Source organism: Linepithema humile, chromosome 6 (genome assembly GCF_040581485.1).
Source record: "Linepithema humile isolate Giens D197 chromosome 6, Lhum_UNIL_v1.0, whole genome shotgun sequence".
In the NCBI taxonomy this organism is placed as follows: Eukaryota; Metazoa; Arthropoda; class Insecta; order Hymenoptera; family Formicidae; genus Linepithema; species Linepithema humile.
In genome coordinates, this window is record NC_090133.1 from 8,731,285 (window position 1) to 8,753,282 (window position 21,998).

The 21,998-nt window shown below is 27.8% G+C and overlaps 1 protein-coding gene and 2 long non-coding RNA genes across 3 annotated transcripts in view; 2 read left to right on the top strand and 1 right to left on the bottom strand.

The window, feature by feature from the left end:
• Positions 1-21,998, bottom strand: part of sick (sickie) — a 311,918-nt gene that overhangs the window by 224,235 nt on the left and 65,685 nt on the right. The window lies entirely within an intron of this gene.
• On the top strand, positions 8,639-13,240 carry LOC137000358 (uncharacterized). The gene is made up of 2 exons (XR_010890614.1): positions 8,639-10,347; positions 10,494-13,240. It is a non-coding gene; the product is annotated as an uncharacterized lncRNA (long non-coding RNA).
• On the top strand, positions 16,130-18,716 carry LOC137000359 (uncharacterized). The gene is made up of 2 exons (XR_010890615.1): positions 16,130-17,836; positions 17,983-18,716. It is a non-coding gene; the product is annotated as an uncharacterized lncRNA (long non-coding RNA).

The window sequence follows — 21,998 nt, forward strand, 5'->3', positions numbered from 1 at the left end:
CAAATTTTTTACGAATTTAATGTCATTTTTTGCAAAATAAATAAGTTTTGGGCACATAGATTTGCAAGTGAAAGTAATACATAGTTAGACATTCATGTAATTATTTAAATATAATTCGAAATTGATTTTATATTCACAGATACATAAAGCGTGTGATAATAATTATAATATTTATAAAATATATACATTAAAAAAGTATATATATAAACTCATGTTTTATTTAATTTCGTTACACAAATATTTATTACGATCCCTAAAATTGAAAAAAAAAAAGATTAGTTTAATTATCTAGTTGAACAAGCAGAATTATAGCGATTTATTCTTGCTTTATAACAATGATGTTTATAATAGTACTTAATACTTTATAATAGTGAATTAATTGAACTTTTCGACCGATTTTTGCGGTCAATGTATTTCATTATAAAAATATATATTTGTTACCTACTTCTTTATTTGTCTAAATATTTACTATGTTACTGAAATGGAATAATGCTTTTTACTCATAAACAATTAAAAGACAGTAAATTATAGCAAATTTAAAATATTAAATAATTGCCTATTTTAATATATACACTAGTGTTTGAAACTAAGACGTTGAAAACTGTAGTCATGAAGTAACTATCAACAGAATGTCAGAATGTGAAAATTAAACCAATAATTTGGAGTATATTGCGCTATGAGAAGGGAAGAAATGATAATGATGGTGGCGTATCTAAAATATAAATGAGATTAAGAAATGGGCATGTAAGTACTTATATTTCTGCAATGAGAATGTATCTCAATTGCAATATTATGTTTTATATTTAAATAAATTAGAAAAATGTTCATATTTTATCGAAGTAATCAATAATATAGATCATAGTATTAATTATATTAACCATAATCTTCATTAATTTCTTGTACATTATTTCTGAAAACATTATTTATCTGCGTAACGAACGCGCTGTATTGCTTCTATCTGACTCTCTTTCTCTCTCCACCATATCATCGTTCTCGCTCTCTCTCCCTCTCTCTCACTCTCCCACCATCTTTCACTCTATCACGCGCAAGAGCGCTCTTGCTCCCCCGAAATCGTTCACTATACATATTTCGCATCAGATTTTACCGATTGTCTTGATAACTGTTAGGTAGGTTTGAAGGCTGTCAGTATTTACATACAAACAGAAAAACTGTACGTCCCTTTCCTCGATCTCCTCTATCAGAGACTTTTCAACGAAGTAATGCTCGCATCGTGTTCAGTTAAATACGTTCTATCATACACATCAGATCACAATGAGTTGGGAAAAACGAGTTCACCCCATGATAGCGGAATGTTATACAAAAGAAAAAAATTTTCGAGCACAGTGTCGAGATCCGTCTTGCAAAGCCATCTATAAATACGTGCAATTTACCAAATATCTTGAATTTGAGGAACACATGCTAACAGAGCATCCAGATTTTTCTCTGCATGAAGAGAATAAGAAGAATAGCAAGACCTGGAAATATTTTAGGCTAACAACAGAAAAAAACGAAGCATGTATTATATGTGATATAAGTGATACCCCAATTAAATTTTCACAAAATGAACACTTATCGGAACACATAAAAAAACATTCAAAACAAGAAAAACAGCTTGGATACCTAAACAACGAAGAATGGTGTTGGAAATACTTCAAACAAGTTACAGATTTTTCTGCTAAATGTAAGCTTTGTGTGAATGAAACAAAAAAAATAAAATTAAGTTTAAGAACACATTTTTTAACAAAGCACATGGCTAAACATGGAAAAAAGTTTTCAGTAATAAAGTCACGAGATAAACAGTCTTTGAAATATCATACTGAAAAGCATTACTTTTTTAATAAATGTTATACGAAGCCTGTAGATTTGCAAACAAAATGTCGATTTTGCAAAGCTAGCTTTAATTGTGTCATCAATAATTCGCTTAAGCTACACATAAAAACACATACATTTATTTGGGACGATGAAGAATCTAAAAAGAAGACACATGACGAGAACTGGTTATATTTTAGGTTTACGAGCGAAGAAGCAGAAGAAATAGAATGTATTTTATGTAAAATACCTGTGCTAAATGACCAAATGGAGAATCACGCAAAAGATCATATTAAAGAAGGTCCACCATCCTATATATCTCAACATTGGTCACGTAAATACGTAAGACAAGAAGAAGATAATATGATATGTATAATTTGTGAAAAAAATATAAACGTTAATTTTAACAAAACGAAATTAAAAAGCCATATCTCTGATATACATAAAGACGAGATGAAAAGAATAAACGAAGAAGAAATATTTTGGAAATCGCAAACTGAAAAAAAAAGCTGGTTGCAAGAATATTATACAGATGCTGGTGATTTTCGAACAGAATGTAAACTTTGCGAACGCAAAGTAGTATATATCAAAGAAACACAATTTAAAAACCACGTAAACGACGTGCATTATGAAGTTCACCATCTTGAAGAACATGAAAATCCACATGATATCTACCTAGGACAGTGGAAATATGTAAGGTACACAAAAGACACTGTATTCAATAAACTTATCACAGAATGCATGATATGTCAACAAAATGTCACACTACCTCACATAGATCATAATCCACGCGAGATAGAAAACTATGATTATCATTGGGCACTTAAATACGCGAGACAAGATGGGAATCTTGCGAAATGTACGATATGTAAAAGAGAAGTAAAAAAATTTGAATGTGACATGGGCAATTTAGAAAACCACGTATCATCTGTACATCAAAAGGAATGGAAAAGAAAACAAAAAAAAGAACAAAAGATAAAACAAATAGAACAAGGAACAGCACACGATGAAGCTAAACCGTCGACAAGCTACGCAGGTTAAAAAAAAACGATCGTAAGTTTTAATTATATTTTATTAATTACTACTGTTTAATAATATTTATCATTACATTTTATTCTTTCAGTAGTGTACGCAATCAAAATATAATAAAAAAATCAAATAACTAATATTTGCTATTTATATCACAAATGTTTATATAGATTTATCTACATTGGACAATGGAAATGATGGTAGCGACATTTTCAAGTAGCATCTCATGACCAGCGATAACGACAGTCTTGACTTTGACCTGAGTGATTTGAACTACATGAAGACATTAACGTATAATTTGACTTATTTGTCGCATATCGGTTTTGTGTTTATAAATGTATAAGATTTGCAAATTTAAATACATATATATTTATAAATTTATAACAACAAAATTGTTAAAATTTATAAAGTTATATACATAATTATAGATACTTTAAAACATAATATCGTTCATATTATGCTTTAAAATCAAATTTTGTGTAACTACATTTATAAAAACTAAACCGATTTTGTGAATACAACAAAATTTTTCTCTAGTGACGAATCTTCGAGTGACGTACAGTATATATATAACAAAATTCAGATAATTAGTACTTGTTCGAAATATTTATGTAAATTTTATGAAATGGCATTCTGCAGCTTAAAACAGATCTGTCAACGTCTCACACACACACACACACACACTTAATATTTGAAGAAAGAAACTACTGATTATGTATTTTTCAATTCAACATAAAAATATTATTTTTTTCTGCAGTATTATCGTGAAAAAAGTAGACGTCAGAACTCTTAACAAATCTGTAACGACTGTCTTAAGAATGAACTGGAAGATTATATATGTCGCAGTTGGGAATAGATGTATTGTCTTCTTGTGCATGAAAAAACAGTATATCTCCAAATCCACGTACGAAGTGTATATTCCTTTAGTTCCTTTTTACAATACTTGTGTAAATACCTTTTGACGCGTTCGCACGTCTACATTTTTTATGACTTTATGAAATAATTTTGAATAATCTTGTAAAAAGTAAAAGTTCGAATATGCGCAAGAAACAAACATAATGTCCATGTTTTAAAGATCATAACTAAAGAGCGGCTGTGACAATTTTGTACAAAAATTCGAACAAATGTATGTCTTGCAAAAATAAGTAGTCATATAAAATTTTTTAAAATTCGTAAACATGTAGAAAAAAACATATAAAACTTTAAATACGAAAAGAAGAGAACAGTAAGAATACCGCCGGACATACATATGTCAAATATTTCAACAAATTATGTTTATAATATATTATCTGTGCAAATGTTCCGTCTATATTTGAATCTCTAATAAATAATGTAACAATATTCTGAAGCATTATGTGTACGATACTGTGCCATTTCTTTTAATATTTTAATATTATGCTTATACTGATATAAAAATTCCTTGATTATGATTAATGTTGACTTAAAGTATTATAAGCATGTACTAGATTGTATTATTTTATCATTTTAAGTTTATTTAGAAAGATCTCGATTACGAATTTAATGTCATCTCTAAAATAATTATAGCACGTAGTGATTTTATCATTTTATCATTTTAATGTTATTATTATTTTAAAATTTCTCAACTACGAAATTAATGTTGTATCTAAGGTATTCCAAGTAGAAAATTGTACCGTTTTATTATTTTAATGTCACGCGTAATTACAAATTTCTCGAATCTTTTGCGAATTTAATGTTATGATTTACGTTATAAATGAACTTTTGGCACATAGATTTGCACGTGGAAATAACGCATATTTGGAGATTCATGTAATTATTTAAACATAATTCGAGATTGATTATATATTCACACAGATATATAAAGCATGTGATAATAATTATAACATTTATATATACATAAAAAAAAAAAAAAATATATATATATATATATATATATATATAAGAAACCCATGTTTTATTTAATTACGTTACACAACTATTTATTACGCTTCCTAAAATTGAAGAAAAAAAGATATGTTTAAGTTAAATAAGCAGAATTACGATTTGTTCTTACTTGATAAGAGTGATCGAAATTAATTAAACTTTCCGGCCGATTTTTGCGGTCAATGTATTTTATTATAAAAATTTATATTTGTTACTTACTTTCTTATTTATCTAAATATTTTCTATGTTACAAAAATAGAAAAATGCTTTTTACTTACAAACAATAAAAAGACAGTAAATTATAGCAAATTTAAAATATTAAATATTTGCTTATTTTAATATATGTGTATACTAGTGTTTAAATCTAAGACGTTGAAAACTGTAGCCATGAAGTAATTAAGAACAGAATAAAATATAAAAATTAATCCAATAATTTGGAGTATATTGCGCTACAAAAAGAAATGACGATAACGATGGTGGCGTATTTAAAATATAAGTAAGATGAAAAAACAGCCATGTAAGGATTTATATTTCTGCAATGAATGTATCAAGTGCCATATTATATTTTATATATTTTATATATCAATAAATTAGAAAATGCTCAAATTTTATCGATGTAATCAGTAATATAAATCATAATATTAATTATATTGACTATAATCTCTATTAATTTCTTGTACCTTATTTCTCAAAACATTATTTATCTGCGTAACAAACGTGCTGTAATGCTTCTGTCTGCCCCTTTTTTTCTCACAATCATATCATAAAAAATTATTAAAATGTAAATTAGCTATGTTGACCCAGAGCCGGGTGTTAGATGCTCAAAAAATAATAATTAACTAAGTTATATGTTCAAACGTTTCGGCACATTTATTTCGGCCATCTTCAGTGATAATATAATGGAAAGTAAACAATCGTTATAGCGGAAACATGAAATAATAAAAACAAATATGTTCCGCAAAGCTAACGCATATCGGTTGGAAAATTTGAACGCTCATTATAATATAAAATATAAATATAAAATAAAATAAATAGTAATAAATTAATACCGCAACGCAAAGTCGTCGTATAAGAAATGCAGGTTAAGAGATCTTACTTGAATGTCCATGTTATAATAAAAAGTTTAAGTAAATGTGTCTCCAAATTCGAACAATATATAAATCAAGGTGTCCTAGTATGCGATATGCACAGCAACGCTCGAAAGACATTCTTCTTTTCGCTTTCCTTTCCTTATGCTTAACAGAATGCAAAAAATGAAAAGTCGACGAATGATCGGTCAATCTTCAACCACAAAAACAGTTGAATATAAGAAAGTCCAAATGTTAAAACGTCTGATAAAATGTTATGGTGTCCCATTAGAACATTGAAGTCCTTAAGGATAAAATAAAAACTTTTGATATGTCCATTGGATATATGTCAGGTGAATGAAGGATAAAATTGAAATGAATTTTCAATGTGTTTCAAAATTGTTTAAATTTATATATTATATATATAATTATACATATTACTTTAAAACATAATATCCTTCATATTATGCTTTAAAATCAAATTTTGTGTAACTACATTTATAAAAACTAACCCGATTTCGTGAATACAACAAAATTTTTCTCTAGTGACGAATCTTCGAGTGACGTACTCAGCACATATATAACAAAACTCAGATAATTAGTACTTGTTCGAAATATTTATGTAAATTTTATAAAATCGCATTCTGCAGGTTAAAACAGATATGTCTACGTCACTCAATATTTGAAGAAAGAATCTATTGATTATATATTTTTCAATTCAACATAACAATATTACTTTTTTGTACAGTATTATCGTGAAAAAAGTAGACGTTAGAACTTTTAGCAAATCTGTAACAACTATCTTAAGAACTGGAAGATTATATATGTCGCAGCTAGACATAGAAGTATTGTTTTTTTGTGCATAAAAAAATAGTATTTTTCAAAATCCATGTACGAAATGTATATTCCTTTAGTTCCTTTTTACAATGCTTGTGTAAATACCTTTGAAGAGTTTGCACGTCTACATTTTATATGACTTTATGAAATAATTTTAAAGAATTATGTAAAAAGTAAAAGTTTGGATATATTAGTAAATGCATAAGAAACAGACATACTATCCATGTTATTAAAAATCACTTGAGTGCTTTGACGAATATTCGAACAAATGTATGTCTTGCAAAAATAAATATTGTTACATTAAATTTTCTAATATTTGTGAACATGTAGAAGAAAGCATATGAAAATTTTTAAATACGAAGAGAAAGAAACAGTACAAATACTGCCTGACATATGTTAAATATTTCAACAAATTATGTTTACAATATATCTATGCAAATGTTACGTCTGTACTTGAATCTCTAATAAGTAATGTAACAATATTCTGAAGCATTATGTGTAAAATACTGTACCATTTCTTTTATTATTTTAATGTTATGCTTATGCTGATATAAAAATTCCTCGATCATGATTAATGTTGTCTTAAAGTATTATAAGCATGTACTAGATTGTATTATTTCATCATTTTAAGCTTATTTAAAATGTTCTCGATTACGAATTTAATGTCATCTCTAAAAAAATTCAAGCACGTAGCATATTTTATCATTTTATCATTATAATGTTATTCCTATTTAAAGATTTCGCAACTATAAAATTAATGTTGTATCTAAGGTATTACAAATAAGCATTTGTATCGTTTTATTATTCTAATGTTACGCTTATTTAAAAATATCTCAAATTTTTTACGAATTTAATGTCATTTTTTGCAAAATAAATAAGTTTTGGGCACATAGATTTGCAAGTGAAAGTAATACATAGTTAGACATTCATGTAATTATTTAAATATAATTCGAAATTGATTTTATATTCACAGATACATAAAGCGTGTGATAAAAATTATAATATTTATAAAATATATACATTAAAAAAGTATATATATAAACTCATGTTTTATTTAATTTCGTTACACAAATATTTATTACGATCCCTAAAATTGAAAAAAAAAAGATTAGTTTAATTATCTAGTTGAACAAGCAGAATTATAGCGATTTATTCTTGCTTTATAACAATGATGTTTATAATAGTACTTAATACTTTATAATAGTGAATTAATTGAACTTTTCGACCGATTTTTGCGGTCAATGTATTTCATTATAAAAATATATATTTGTTACCTACTTCTTTATTTGTCTAAATATTTACTATGTTACTGAAATGGAATAATGCTTTTTACTCATAAACAATTAAGAGACAGTAAATTATAGCAAATTTAAAATATTAAATAATTGCCTATTTTAATATATACACTAGTGTTTGAAACTAAGACGTTGAAAACTGTAGTCATGAAGTAACTAGCAACAGAATGTCAGAATGTGAAAATTAAACCAATAATTTGGAGTATATTGCGCTATGAGAAGGGAAGAAATGATAATGATGGTGGCGTATCTAAAATATAAATGAGATTAAGAAATGGGCATGTAAGTACTTATATTTCTGCAATGAGAATGTATCTCAATTGCAATATTATGTTTTATATTTAAATAAATTAGAAAAATGTTCATATTTTATCGAAGTAATCAATAATATAGATCATAGTATTAATTATATTAACCATAATCTTCATTAATTTCTTGTACATTATTTCTGAAAACATTATTTATCTGCGTAACGAACGCGCTGTATTGCTTCTATCTGACTCTCTTTCTCTCTCCACCATATCATCGTTCTCGCTCTCTCTCCCTCTCTCTCACTCTCCCACCATCTTTCACTCTATCACGCGCAAGAGCGCTCTTGCTCCCCCGAAATCGTTCACTATACATATTTCGCATCAGATTTTATTGATTGTCTTGATAACTGTTAGGTAGGTTTGAAGGCTGTCAGTATTTACATACAAACAGAAAAACTGTACGTCCCTTTCCTCGATCTCCTCTATCAGAGACTTTTCAACGAAGTAATGCTCGCATCGTGTTCAGTTAAATACGTTCTATCATACACATCAGATCACAATGAGTTGGGAAAAACGAGTTCACCCCACGATAGCGGAATGTTATACAAAAGAAAAAAATTTTCGAGCACAGTGTCGAGATCGGTCTTGCAAAAACATCTATAAATACGTGCAATTTAACAAAAATCTTGAATTTGAAAAACACATGCTAACAGAGCATCCAGATTTTTTTCAGCATGAAGAGAATAAGAAAAAAAACAAGGCCTGGAAATATTTTAGGCTAACAACAGAAAAAAACGAAGCATGTATTATATGTGATATAAGTGATACCCCAGTTAAATTTTCACAAAATGAAAACTTATCGGAACACTTAAAAAGTCACTCAAAACTAGAAAAAAAGCTTGGACGCCAACAAAAGAAGATTGGGTTTGGAAATACCTGGAACAACTTGAAGATTTTTCTGCTAAATGTAAGCTTTGTGTGAATGAAACAAAAAGAATAAAATTAAGTTTAAGAACACATTTTTTAACAAAGCACATGGCTAAACATGGAAAAAAGTTTCCAGTAATAAAGTCACAGATAAACAGAGATAAACAGTCTTTGAAATATCATACTGAAAAGCATTACTTTTTTAATAAATGTTATACGAAGCCTGTAGATTTGCAAACAAAATGTCGATTTTGCAAAGCTAGCTTTGACTGTGTCACCAATAATTCGCTTAAGCTACACATAAAAAAACATACATTTATTTGGGACGATGAAGAATCTACAAAGAAGAAACATGACGAGAACTGGTTATATTTTAGGTTTACGAGCGAAGAAGCAGAAGAAATAGAATGTATTTTATGTAAAATACCTGTGCTAAATGACCAAATGGAGAATCACGCAAAAGATCATATTAAAGAAGGTCCACCATCCTATATATCTCAACATTGGTCACGTAAATACGTAAAACGAGAAAAAGATAATATTATATGTATAATTTGTGAAAAAAATATAAACGTCAATTTTAACAAAGCGAACTTAAAACGCCATATCTCTATTATACATGAAGACGAGATAAAAAGAATAAACAAAGAAGAAATATTTTGGAAATCGCAAACTGAAAAGAAAAGCTGGCTGCAAAAATGTTATACAGATGCTGGTGACTTTCGAGCAGAATGTAAACTTTGCGAACGCAAAGTAGTATATATCAAAGAAACACAATTTAAAAACCACGTAAACGACGTGCATTATGAAGTTCACCATCTTGAAGAACATGAAAATCCACATGATATCTACCTAGGACAGTGGAAATATGTAAGGTACACAAAAGACACTGTATTGAATAAACTAATCACAGAATGCATGATATGTCAAAAAAATGTCACACTACCTCACATAGATCATAATCCACGCGAGATAGAAAACTATGATTATCATTGGGCACTTAAATACGCGAGACAAGATGGGAATCTTGCGAAATGTACGATATGTAAAAGAGAAGTAAAAAAATTTGAATGTGACATGGGCAATTTAGAAAACCACGTATCATCTGTACATCAAAAGGAATGGAAAAGAAAACAAAAAAAAGAACAAAAGATAAAACAAATAGAACAAGGAACAGCACACGATGAAGCTAAACCGTCGACAAGCTACGCAGGTTAAAAAAAAACGATCGTAAGTTTTAATTATATTTTATTAATTACTACTGTTTAATAATATTTATCATTACATTTTATTCTTTCAGTAGTGTACGCAATCAAAATATAATAAAAAAATCAAATAACTAATATTTGCTATTTATATCACAAATGTTTATATAGATTTATCTACATTGGACAATGGAAATGATGGTAGCGACATTTTCAAGTAGCATCTCATGACCAGCGATAACGACAGTCTTGACTTTGACCTGAGTGATTTGAACTACATGAAGACATTAACGTATAATTTGACTTATTTGTCGCATATCGGTTTTGTGTTTATAAATGTATAAGATTTGAAAATTTAAATACATATATATTTATAAATTTATAATTTAACAAAATTGTTAAAATTTATAAAGTTATATACATAATTATAGATACTTTAAAACATAGTATCGTACATATTATGCTTTAAAATCAAATTTTGTGTAACTACATTTATAAAAACTAAACCGATTTTGTGAATACAACAAAATTTTTCTCTAGTGACGAATCTTCGAGTGACGTACAGTATATATATAACAAAATTCAGATAATTAGTACTTGTTCGAAATATTTATGTAAATTTTATGAAATGGCATTCTGCAGCTTAAAACAGATCTGTCAACGTCTCACACACACACACACACACACACTTAATATTTGAAGAAAGAAACTACTGATTATGTATTTTTCAATTCAACATAAAAATATTATTTTTTTCTGCAGTATTATCGTGAAAAAAGTAGACGTCAGAACTCTTAACAAATCTGTAACGACTGTCTTAAGAATGAACTGGAAGATTATATATGTCGCAGTTGGGAATAGATGTATTGTCTTCTTGTGCATGAAAAAACAGTATATCTCCAAATCCACGTACGAAGTGTATATTCCTTTAGTTCCTTTTTACAATACTTGTGTAAATACCTTTTGACGCGTTCGCACGTCTACATTTTTTATGACTTTATGAAATAATTTTGAATAATCTTGTAAAAAGTAAAAGTTCGAATATGCGCAAGAAACAAACATAATGTCCATGTTTTAAAGATCATAACTAAAGAGCGGCTGTGACAATTTTGTACAAAAATTCGAACAAATGTATGTCTTGCAAAAATAAGTAGTCATATAAAATTTTTTTAAATTCGTAAACATGTAGAAAAAAACATATAAAAAACTTTAAATACGAAAAGAAGAGAACAGTAAGAATACCGCCGGACATACATATGTCAAATATTTCAACAAATTATGTTTATAATATATTATCTGTGCAAATGTTCCGTCTATATTTGAATCTCTAATAAATAATGTAACAATATTCTGAAGCATTATGTGTACGATACTGTGCCATTTCTTTTAATATTTTAATATTATGCTTATACTGATATAAAAATTCCTTGATTATGATTAATGTTGACTTAAAGTATTATAAGCATGTACTAGATTGTATTATTTTATCATTTTAAGTTTATTTAGAAAGATCTCGATTACGAATTTAATGTCATCTCTAAAATAATTATAGCACGTAGTGATTTTATCATTTTATCATTTTAATGTTATTATTATTTTAAAATTTCTCAACTACGAAATTAATGTTGTATCTAAGGTATTCCAAGTAGAAAATTGTACCGTTTTATTATTTTAATGTCACGCGTAATTACAAATTTCTCGAATCTTTTGCGAATTTAATGTTATGATTTACGTTATAAATGAACTTTTGGCACATAGATTTGCACGTGGAAATAACGCATATTTGGAGATTCATGTAATTATTTAAACATAATTCGAGATTGATTATATATTCACACAGATATATAAAGCATGTGATAATAATTATAACATTTATAATATATATACATAAAAAAAAAAAAAAATATATATATATATATATATATAAGAAACCCATGTTTTATTTAATTACGTTACACAACTATTTATTACGCTTCCTAAAATTGAAGAAAAAAAGATATGTTTAAGTTAAATAAGCAGAATTACGATTTGTTCTTACTTGATAAGAGTGATCGAAATTAATTAAACTTTCCGGCCGATTTTTGCGGTCAATGTATTTTATTATAAAAATTTATATTTGTTACTTACTTTCTTATTTATCTAAATATTTTCTATGTTACAAAAATAGAAAAATGCTTTTTACTTACAAACAATAAAAAGACAGTAAATTATAGCAAATTTAAAATATTAAATATTTGCTTATTTTAATATATGTGTATACTAGTGTTTAAATCTAAGACGTTGAAAACTGTAGCCATGAAGTAATTAAGAACAGAATAAAATATAAAAATTAATCCAATAATTTGGAGTATATTGCGCTACAAAAAGAAATGACGATAACGATGGTGGCGTATTTAAAATATAAGTAAGATGAAAAAACAGCCATGTAAGGATTTATATTTCTGCAATGAATGTATCAAGTGCCATATTATATTTTATATATTTTATATATCAATAAATTAGAAAATGCTCAAATTTTATCGATGTAATCAGTAATATAAATCATAATATTAATTATATTGACTATAATCTCTATTAATTTCTTGTACCTTATTTCTCAAAACATTATTTATCTGCGTAACAAACGTGCTGTAATGCTTCTGTCTGCCCCTTTTTTTCTCACAATCATATCATAAAAAATTATTAAAATGTAAATTAGCTATGTTGACCCAGAGCCGGGTGTTAGATGCTCAAAAAATAATAATTAACTAAGTTATATGTTCAAACGTTTCGGCACATTTATTTCGGCCATCTTCAGTGATAATATAATGGAAAGTAAACAATCGTTATAGCGGAAACATGAAATAATAAAAACAAATATGTTCCGCAAAGCTAACGCATATCGGTTGGAAAATTTGAACGCTCATTATAATATAAAATATAAATATAAAATAAAATAAATAGTAATAAATTAATACCGCAACGCAAAGTCGTCGTATAAGAAATGCAGGTTAAGAGATCTTACTTGAATGTCCATGTTATAATAAAAAGTTTAAGTAAATGTGTCTCCAAATTCGAACAATATATAAATCAAGGTGTCCTAGTATGCGATATGCACAGCAATGCTCGAAAGACATTCTTCTTTTCGCTTTCCTTTCCTTATGCTTAACAGAATGCAAAAAATGAAAAGTCGACGAATGATCGGTCAATCTTCAACCACAAAAACAGTTGAATATAAGAAAGTCCAAATGTTAAAACGTCTGATAAAATGTTATGGTGTCCCATTAGAACATTGAAGTCCTTAAGGATAAAATAAAAACTTTTGATATGTCCATTGGATATATGTCAGGTGAATGAAGGATAAAATTGAAATGAATTTTCAATGTGTTTCAAAATTGTTTAAATTTATATATTATATATATAATTATACATATTACTTTAAAACATAATATCCTTCATATTATGCTTTAAAATCAAATTTTGTGTAACTACATTTATAAAAACTAACCCGATTTCGTGAATACAACAAAATTTTTCTCTAGTGACGAATCTTCGAGTGACGTACTCAGCACATATATAACAAAACTCAGATAATTAGTACTTGTTCGAAATATTTATGTAAATTTTATAAAATCGCATTCTGCAGGTTAAAACAGATATGTCTACGTCACTCAATATTTGAAGAAAGAATCTATTGATTATATATTTTTCAATTCAACATAACAATATTACTTTTTTGTACAGTATTATCGTGAAAAAAGTAGACGTTAGAACTTTTAGCAAATCTGTAACAACTATCTTAAGAACTGGAAGATTATATATGTCGCAGCTAGACATAGAAGTATTGTTTTTTTGTGCATAAAAAAATAGTATTTTTCAAAATCCATGTACGAAATGTATATTCCTTTAGTTCCTTTTTACAATGCTTGTGTAAATACCTTTGAAGAGTTTGCACGTCTACATTTTATATGACTTTATGAAATAATTTTAAAGAATTATGTAAAAAGTAAAAGTTTGGATATATTAGTAAATGCATAAGAAACAGACATACTATCCATGTTATTAAAAATCACTTGAGTGCTTTGACGAATATTCGAACAAATGTATGTCTTGCAAAAATAAATATTGTTACATTAAATTTTCTAATATTTGTGAACATGTAGAAGAAAGCATATGAAAATTTTTAAATACGAAGAGAAAGAAACAGTACAAATACTGCCTGACATATGTTAAATATTTCAACAAATTATGTTTACAATATATCTATGCAAATGTTACGTCTGTACTTGAATCTCTAATAAGTAATGTAACAATATTCTGAAGCATTATGTGTAAAATACTGTACCATTTCTTTTATTATTTTAATGTTATGCTTATGCTGATATAAAAATTCCTCGATCATGATTAATGTTGTCTTAAAGTATTATAAGCATGTACTAGATTGTATTATTTCATCATTTTAAGCTTATTTAAAATGTTCTCGATTACGAATTTAATGTCATCTCTAAAAAAATTCAAGCACGTAGCATATTTTATCATTTTATCATTATAATGTTATTCCTATTTAAAGATTTCGCAACTATAAAATTAATGTTGTATCTAAGGTATTACAAATAAGCATTTGTATCGTTTTATTATTCTAATGTTACGCTTATTTAAAAATATCTCAAATTTTTTACGAATTTAATGTCATTTTTTGCAAAATAAATAAGTTTTGGGCACATAGATTTGCAAGTGAAAGTAATACATAGTTAGACATTCATGTAATTATTTAAATATAATTCGAAATTGATTTTATATTCACAGATACATAAAGCGTGTGATAAAAATTATAATATTTATAAAATATATACATTAAAAAAGTATATATATAAACTCATGTTTTATTTAATTTCGTTACACAAATATTTATTACGATCCCTAAAATTGAAAAAAAAAAAGATTAGTTTAATTATCTAGTTGAACAAGCAGAATTATAGCGATTTATTCTTGCTTTATAACAATGATGTTTATAATAGTACTTAATACTTTATAATAGTGAATTAATTGAACTTTTCGACCGATTTTTGCGGTCAATGTATTTCATTATAAAAATATATATTTGTTACCTACTTCTTTATTTGTCTAAATATTTACTATGTTACTGAAATGGAATAATGCTTTTTACTCATAAACAATTAAGAGACAGTAAATTATAGCAAATTTAAAATATTAAATAATTGCCTATTTTAATATATACACTAGTGTTTGAAACTAAGACGTTGAAAACTGTAGTCATGAAGTAACTAGCAACAGAATGTCAGAATGTGAAAATTAAACCAATAATTTGGAGTATATTGCGCTATGAGAAGGGAAGAAATGATAATGATGGTGGCGTATCTAAAATATAAATGAGATTAAGAAATGGGCATGTAAGTACTTATATTTCTGCAATGAGAATGTATCTCAATTGCAATATTATGTTTTATATTTAAATAAATTAGAAAAATGTTCATATTTTATCGAAGTAATCAATAATATAGATCATAGTATTAATTATATTAACCATAATCTTCATTAATTTCTTGTACATTATTTCTGAAAACATTATTTATCTGCGTAACGAACGCGCTGTATTGCTTCTATCTGACTCTCTTTCTCTCTCCACCATATCATCGTTCTCGCTCTCTCTCCCTCTCTCTCACTCTCCCACCATCTTTCACTCTATCACGCGCAAGAGCGCTCTTGCTCCCCCGAAATCGTTCACTATACATATTTCGCATCAGATTTTATTGATTGTCTTGATAACTGTTAGGTAGGTTTGAAGGCTGTCAGTATTTACATACAAACAGAAAAACTGTACGTCCCTTTCCTCGATCTCCTCTATCAGAGACTTTTCAACGAAGTAATGCTCGCATCGTGTTCAGTTAAATACGTTCTATCATACACATCAGATCACAATGAGTTGGGAAAAACGAGTTCACCCCACGATAGCGGAATGTTATACAAAAGAAAAAAATTTTCGAGCACAGTGTCGAGATCGGTCTTGCAAAAACATCTATAAATACGTGCAATTTAACAAAAATCTTGAATTTGAAAAACACATGCTAACAGAGCATCCAGATTTTTTTCAGCATGAAGAGAATAAGAAAAAAAACAAGGCCTGGAAATATTTTAGGCTAACAACAGAAAAAAACGAAGCATGTATTATATGTGATATAAGTGATACCCCAGTTAAATTTTCACAAAATGAAAACTTATCGGAACACTTAAAAAGTCACTCAAAACTAGAAAAAAAGCTTGGACGCCAACAAGAAGATTGGGTTTGGAAATACCTGGAACAACTTGAAGATTTTTCTGCTAAATGTAAGCTTTGTGTGAATGAAACAAAAAGAATAAAATTAAGTTTAAGAACACATTTTTTAACAAAGCACATGGCTAAACATGGAAAAAAGTTTCCAGTAATAAAGTCACAGATAAACAGAGATAAACAGTCTTTGAAATATCATACTGAAAAGCATTACTTTTTTAATAAATGTTATACGAAGCCTGTAGATTTGCAAACAAAATGTCGATTTTGCAAAGCTAGCTTTGACTGTGTCACCAATAATTCGCTTAAGCTACACATAAAAAAACATACATTTATTTGGGACGATGAAGAATCTACAAAGAAGAAACATGACGAGAACTGGTTATATTTTAGGTTTACGAGCGAAGAAGCAGAAGAAATAGAATGTATTTTATGTAAAATACCTGTGCTAAATGACCAAATGGAGAATCACGCAAAAGATCATATTAAAGAAGGTCCACCATCCTATATATCTCAACATTGGTCACGTAAATACGTAAAACGAGAAAAAGATAATATTATATGTATAATTTGTGAAAAAAATATAAACGTCAATTTTAACAAAGCGAACTTAAAACGCCATATCTCTATTATACATGAAGACGAGATAAAAAGAATAAACAAAGAAGAAATATTTTGGAAATCGCAAACTGAAAAGAAAAGCTGGCTGCAAAAATGTTATACAGATGCTGGTGACTTTCGAGCAGAATGTAAACTTTGCGAACGCAAAGTAGTATATATCAAAGAAACACAATTTAAAAACCACGTAAACGACGTGCATTATGAAGTTCACCATCTTGAAGAACATGAAAATCCACATGATATCTACCTAGGACAGTGGAAATATGTAAGGTACACAAAAGACACTGTATTGAATAAACTAATCACAGAATGCATGATATGTCAAAAAAATGTCACACTACCTCACATAGATCATAATCCACGCGAGATAGAAAACTATGATTATCATTGGGCACTTAAATACGCGAGACAAGATGGGAATCTTGCGAAATGTACGATATGTAAAAGAGAAGTAAAAAAATTTGAATGTGACATGGGCAATTTAGAAAACCACGTATCATCTGTACATCAAAAGGAATGGAAAAGAAAACAAAAAAAAGAACAAAAGATAAAACAAATAGAACAAGGAACAGCACACGATGAAGCTAAACCGTCGACAAGCTACGCAGGTTAAAAAAAAACGATCGTAAGTTTTAATTATATTTTATTAATTACTACTGTTTAATAATATTTATCATTACATTTTATTCTTTCAGTAGTGTACGCAATCAAAATATGATAAAAAAATCAAATAACTAATATTTGCTATTTATATCACAAATGTTTATATAGATTTATCTACATTGGACAATGGAAATGATGGTAGCGACATTTTCAAGTAGCATCTCATGACCAGCGATAACGACAGTCTTGACTTTGACCTGAGTGATTTGAACTACATGAAGACATTAACGTATAATTTGACTTATTTGTCGCATATCGGTTTTGTGTTTATAAATGTATAAGATTTGCAAATTTAAATACATATATATTTATAAATATATAACTTAACAAAATTGTTAAAATTTATAAAAGTATATACATAATTATAGATATTACTTTAAAATGTAATATTCTTCAAATTATGCTTTGAAGAAGCAAATGAAATACTGTGTTACTACATTTATAAAAGCTAAACCGATTTCATGAATATAACAGTTCTCTTTTATAATAACGAATCTTGGAGTGACGTAATCAGCACATATATAAAAAACTCAGATAATAAGTACTTGTTCGAAATATGCGTTAAAAATGTTTGTGTAAACTTTATCGAATCGCAATCTGCAGCTTAAAACAGATAAGTCTACGTCACTCTAAATTTGGAGAAAGAAACTAATGATTATATATTTTGCAATTCAACATAAAAATATTATTTTTTTATGCAGTATTATCGTGAAAAAAGTAGACGTCAGAACCCTTAGCAAATCTCTAACGACTGTGTTACGAATGAAGTGAAGGATTATATATGTGTAGTTGGGCATAGATGTATTGTTTTCTTGTGCACAAAAAGACAGTATTTCTCCAAATCCACGTACGAAATGTATATTCCTTTAGTTCCTTTTTACAATGCTCGCGTAAATACTTTTTGAAGAGTTCGCACGTCTACATTTTCTATGACTTTATAAAATAATTTTAAAGAATCATGTAAAAAGTAAAAGTTTGGATATATTGATAAATGCACAAGAAACAAACGTAATATCCATGTTAAAACTCGTCACTTAAGGGCTGTGACAAAATTACCGAATATTCGAACAAATGTATGTCTGGCGAAAATAAGTATTGCCACATTAAATTTTTTTATATTCGTAAACGTAAAAACGTAGATGTAAAAAAAAAACATAAAAAACTTTAAATACGAAACGAAGAGAAAAGTATGAATATCGCCGGACATATGTTGAATGTTTCAACAAATTATGTTTAAAATATATTATCTGTGCAAATATTCCGTCTAAATTTTAATATTTAATAAATAATGTAACAATATCCTGAAGCATTATGTGTAAGATACTGTATCATTTCTTTTATTATTTTAATGTTATGCTTATGCTAATATAAAAATTCCTCGATCATAAATAATGTTGTCTTAAAGTATTACAAGCAGATACTAAATTGTAGTGTTTAATCATTTTAAGCATATTTAAAAAAGATTTCAATTATGAATTTAATGTCATCTCTAAATTAATTCTAGCACGTAACAGATTTTATCATTTTATCATTGTAATGTTATTATTATTTAAAAATTTGACAATTATGAAATTAATGTTGTATTTAAAATATTACAAGTAAGAAATTGTATAATTTTCTTATATTAATATTACGCTTATTTAAAAATTTCACGAAACTTTTACGAATATAATGTTATGGTTTGTGTGATAAATGAGCTTTTAACACATAGATTTGCACGCCGAAGTAACACATATTTAACACATATTTCATGCAATTATTTAAATATAATTTCAAGTTAATTGTATATTCAAAGATACATAAAACATGTGATAATAAATAGTTCATTTATAATACCTATATAAATAAAAAATATATATATGTATAAGAAATTCATGTTTTATTTAATTACGTAACACAAATATTCATTACGCTTCCTAAAATTGAAAAAAAAAAAATACGTTTAATTATTAAGTTCAATAAGCAGAATTATAGCGATTTATTCTTGTTTTATGACAGTGATCAGAATTAATTGAACTTTTCAGCCGATTCTTGTGGTCAATGTATTTTATTATAAACATTTATATTTGTTACCTACTTTTTTATATATCTAAACATTTTCTATGTTACAAAAACGGAAAAATATTTTCTACTGGCATATAATAAAAAGACAGTAAATTATAGTAAATTTAAAATATTAAAAATTTGCCTATTTTAATATAATCACTAAAGCGTTCAAATCTAAGACGTAGAAAACTGCAGCCAAGAAGTAACTAGCAACAAAATAAAATATGAAAATCAAACCAATAATTTGGAGTATATTGCGCTATGAGAATAAAAGAAATGACGATAACGATGGTGTATCTAAAATATAAATGATATGAAGAAATAAGCATGTAAGTACTTATATTTCTGATATGAGAAAGCATCTCAATTGCAATACTAAGTTTTATATTTAAATAAATTAAAAAAAAGCTCATATTTTATCGAAGTAATCAATAATATAGATCATAGTATTAATTATATTAACCATAATCTTCACTAATTTCTTGTACATTATTTCTCAAAACATTATTTATCTGCGTAACGAACGCACTGTAATGCTTCTCTCTGCCTCTCTTTATCTCTCCACCACTTCGTCGTTCTCGCTCTCTCTCCTTCCCTCACACCCTCCCTCCCTCGCTCACTCTATCGCGCGCGAAAGCGCTCTTGCTCTCCCGAAATCGTTTACTATACATATTTCGCATCAGATCCTAGCGTCTGTCTTGATAACTGTTCGGTAGGTTTGAAGGCTGTCAGTATTTACATACAAACAGAAAAACTATATGTCTCTTTCCTCGATCTCCTCTATCAGGCACTTTTCAAAGAAGTAATCCTCGTATCGTGTTCAGTTAAATACGTTCTATCATACACATCAGATCACAATGAGTTGGGAAAAACGAGTTCACCCCATGATAGCGGAATGTTATACAAAAGAAAAAAATTTTCGAGCACAGTGTCGAGATCCGTCTTGCAAAACCATCTATAAATACGTGCAATTTACCAAATATCTTGAATTTGAGGAACACATGCTAACAGAGCATCCAGATTTTTCTCTGCATGAAGAGAATAAGAAGAATAACAAGACCTGGAAATATTTTAGGCTAACAACAGAAAAAAACGAAGCATGTATTATATGTGATATAAGTGATACCCCAATTAAATTTTCACAAAATGAACACTTATCGGAACACATAAAAAAACATTCGGAACTAGAAAAAAAGCTTGCACACCTAAAGAACGAAGATTGGGTTTGGAAATACCTGGAACAACTTGAAGATTTTTCTGCTACATGTAAGCTTTGTGTGAATGAAACAAAAAGAATAAAATTAAGATTATCAACACAATCTTTACAAATGCACATGGCTAAACATGGAAAAAAGTTGCCAGTAATAAAGTCACGAGATAAACAGTCTTTGAAATATCATACTGAAAAGCAGTACTTTTTTAATAAATGTTATACGAAACCTGTGGATTTGCGAACAGAATGTCGATTTTGCAAAAATAGCTTTGACTGTATCACCAATAATTCGCTTAAGCTACACATAAAAAAACATACGTTTATTTGGGACGATGAAGAATCTGAAAAGAAGACACATGACGAGAACTGGTTATATTTTAGGTTTACGAGCGAAGAAGCAGAAGAAATAGAATGTATTTTATGTAAAATACCTGTGCTAAATGACCAAATGGAGAATCACGCAAAAGATCATATTGAAGAAAATCCACCATCCTATATATCTCAACATTGGTCACGTAAATACGTAAGACAAGAAGAAGATAATATGATATGTATAATTTGTGAAAAAAATATAAACGTCAATTTTAACAAAGCAAACTTAAAAAGCCATATCTCTTATAAACATGAAGACGAGATAAAAAGAATAAACGAAGAAGAAATATTTTGGAAATCGCAAACTGAAAAGAAAAGCTGGTTGCAAGAATATTATACAGATGTTGGTGATTTTCGAGCAGAATGTAAATTTTGCGAACGCAAAGTAGTATATATCAAAGAAACACAATTTAAAAACCACGTAAACGACGTGCATTATGGAATTCACCATCTTGAAGAACATAAAAAAAATCCACGGAATATCTACCTAGAA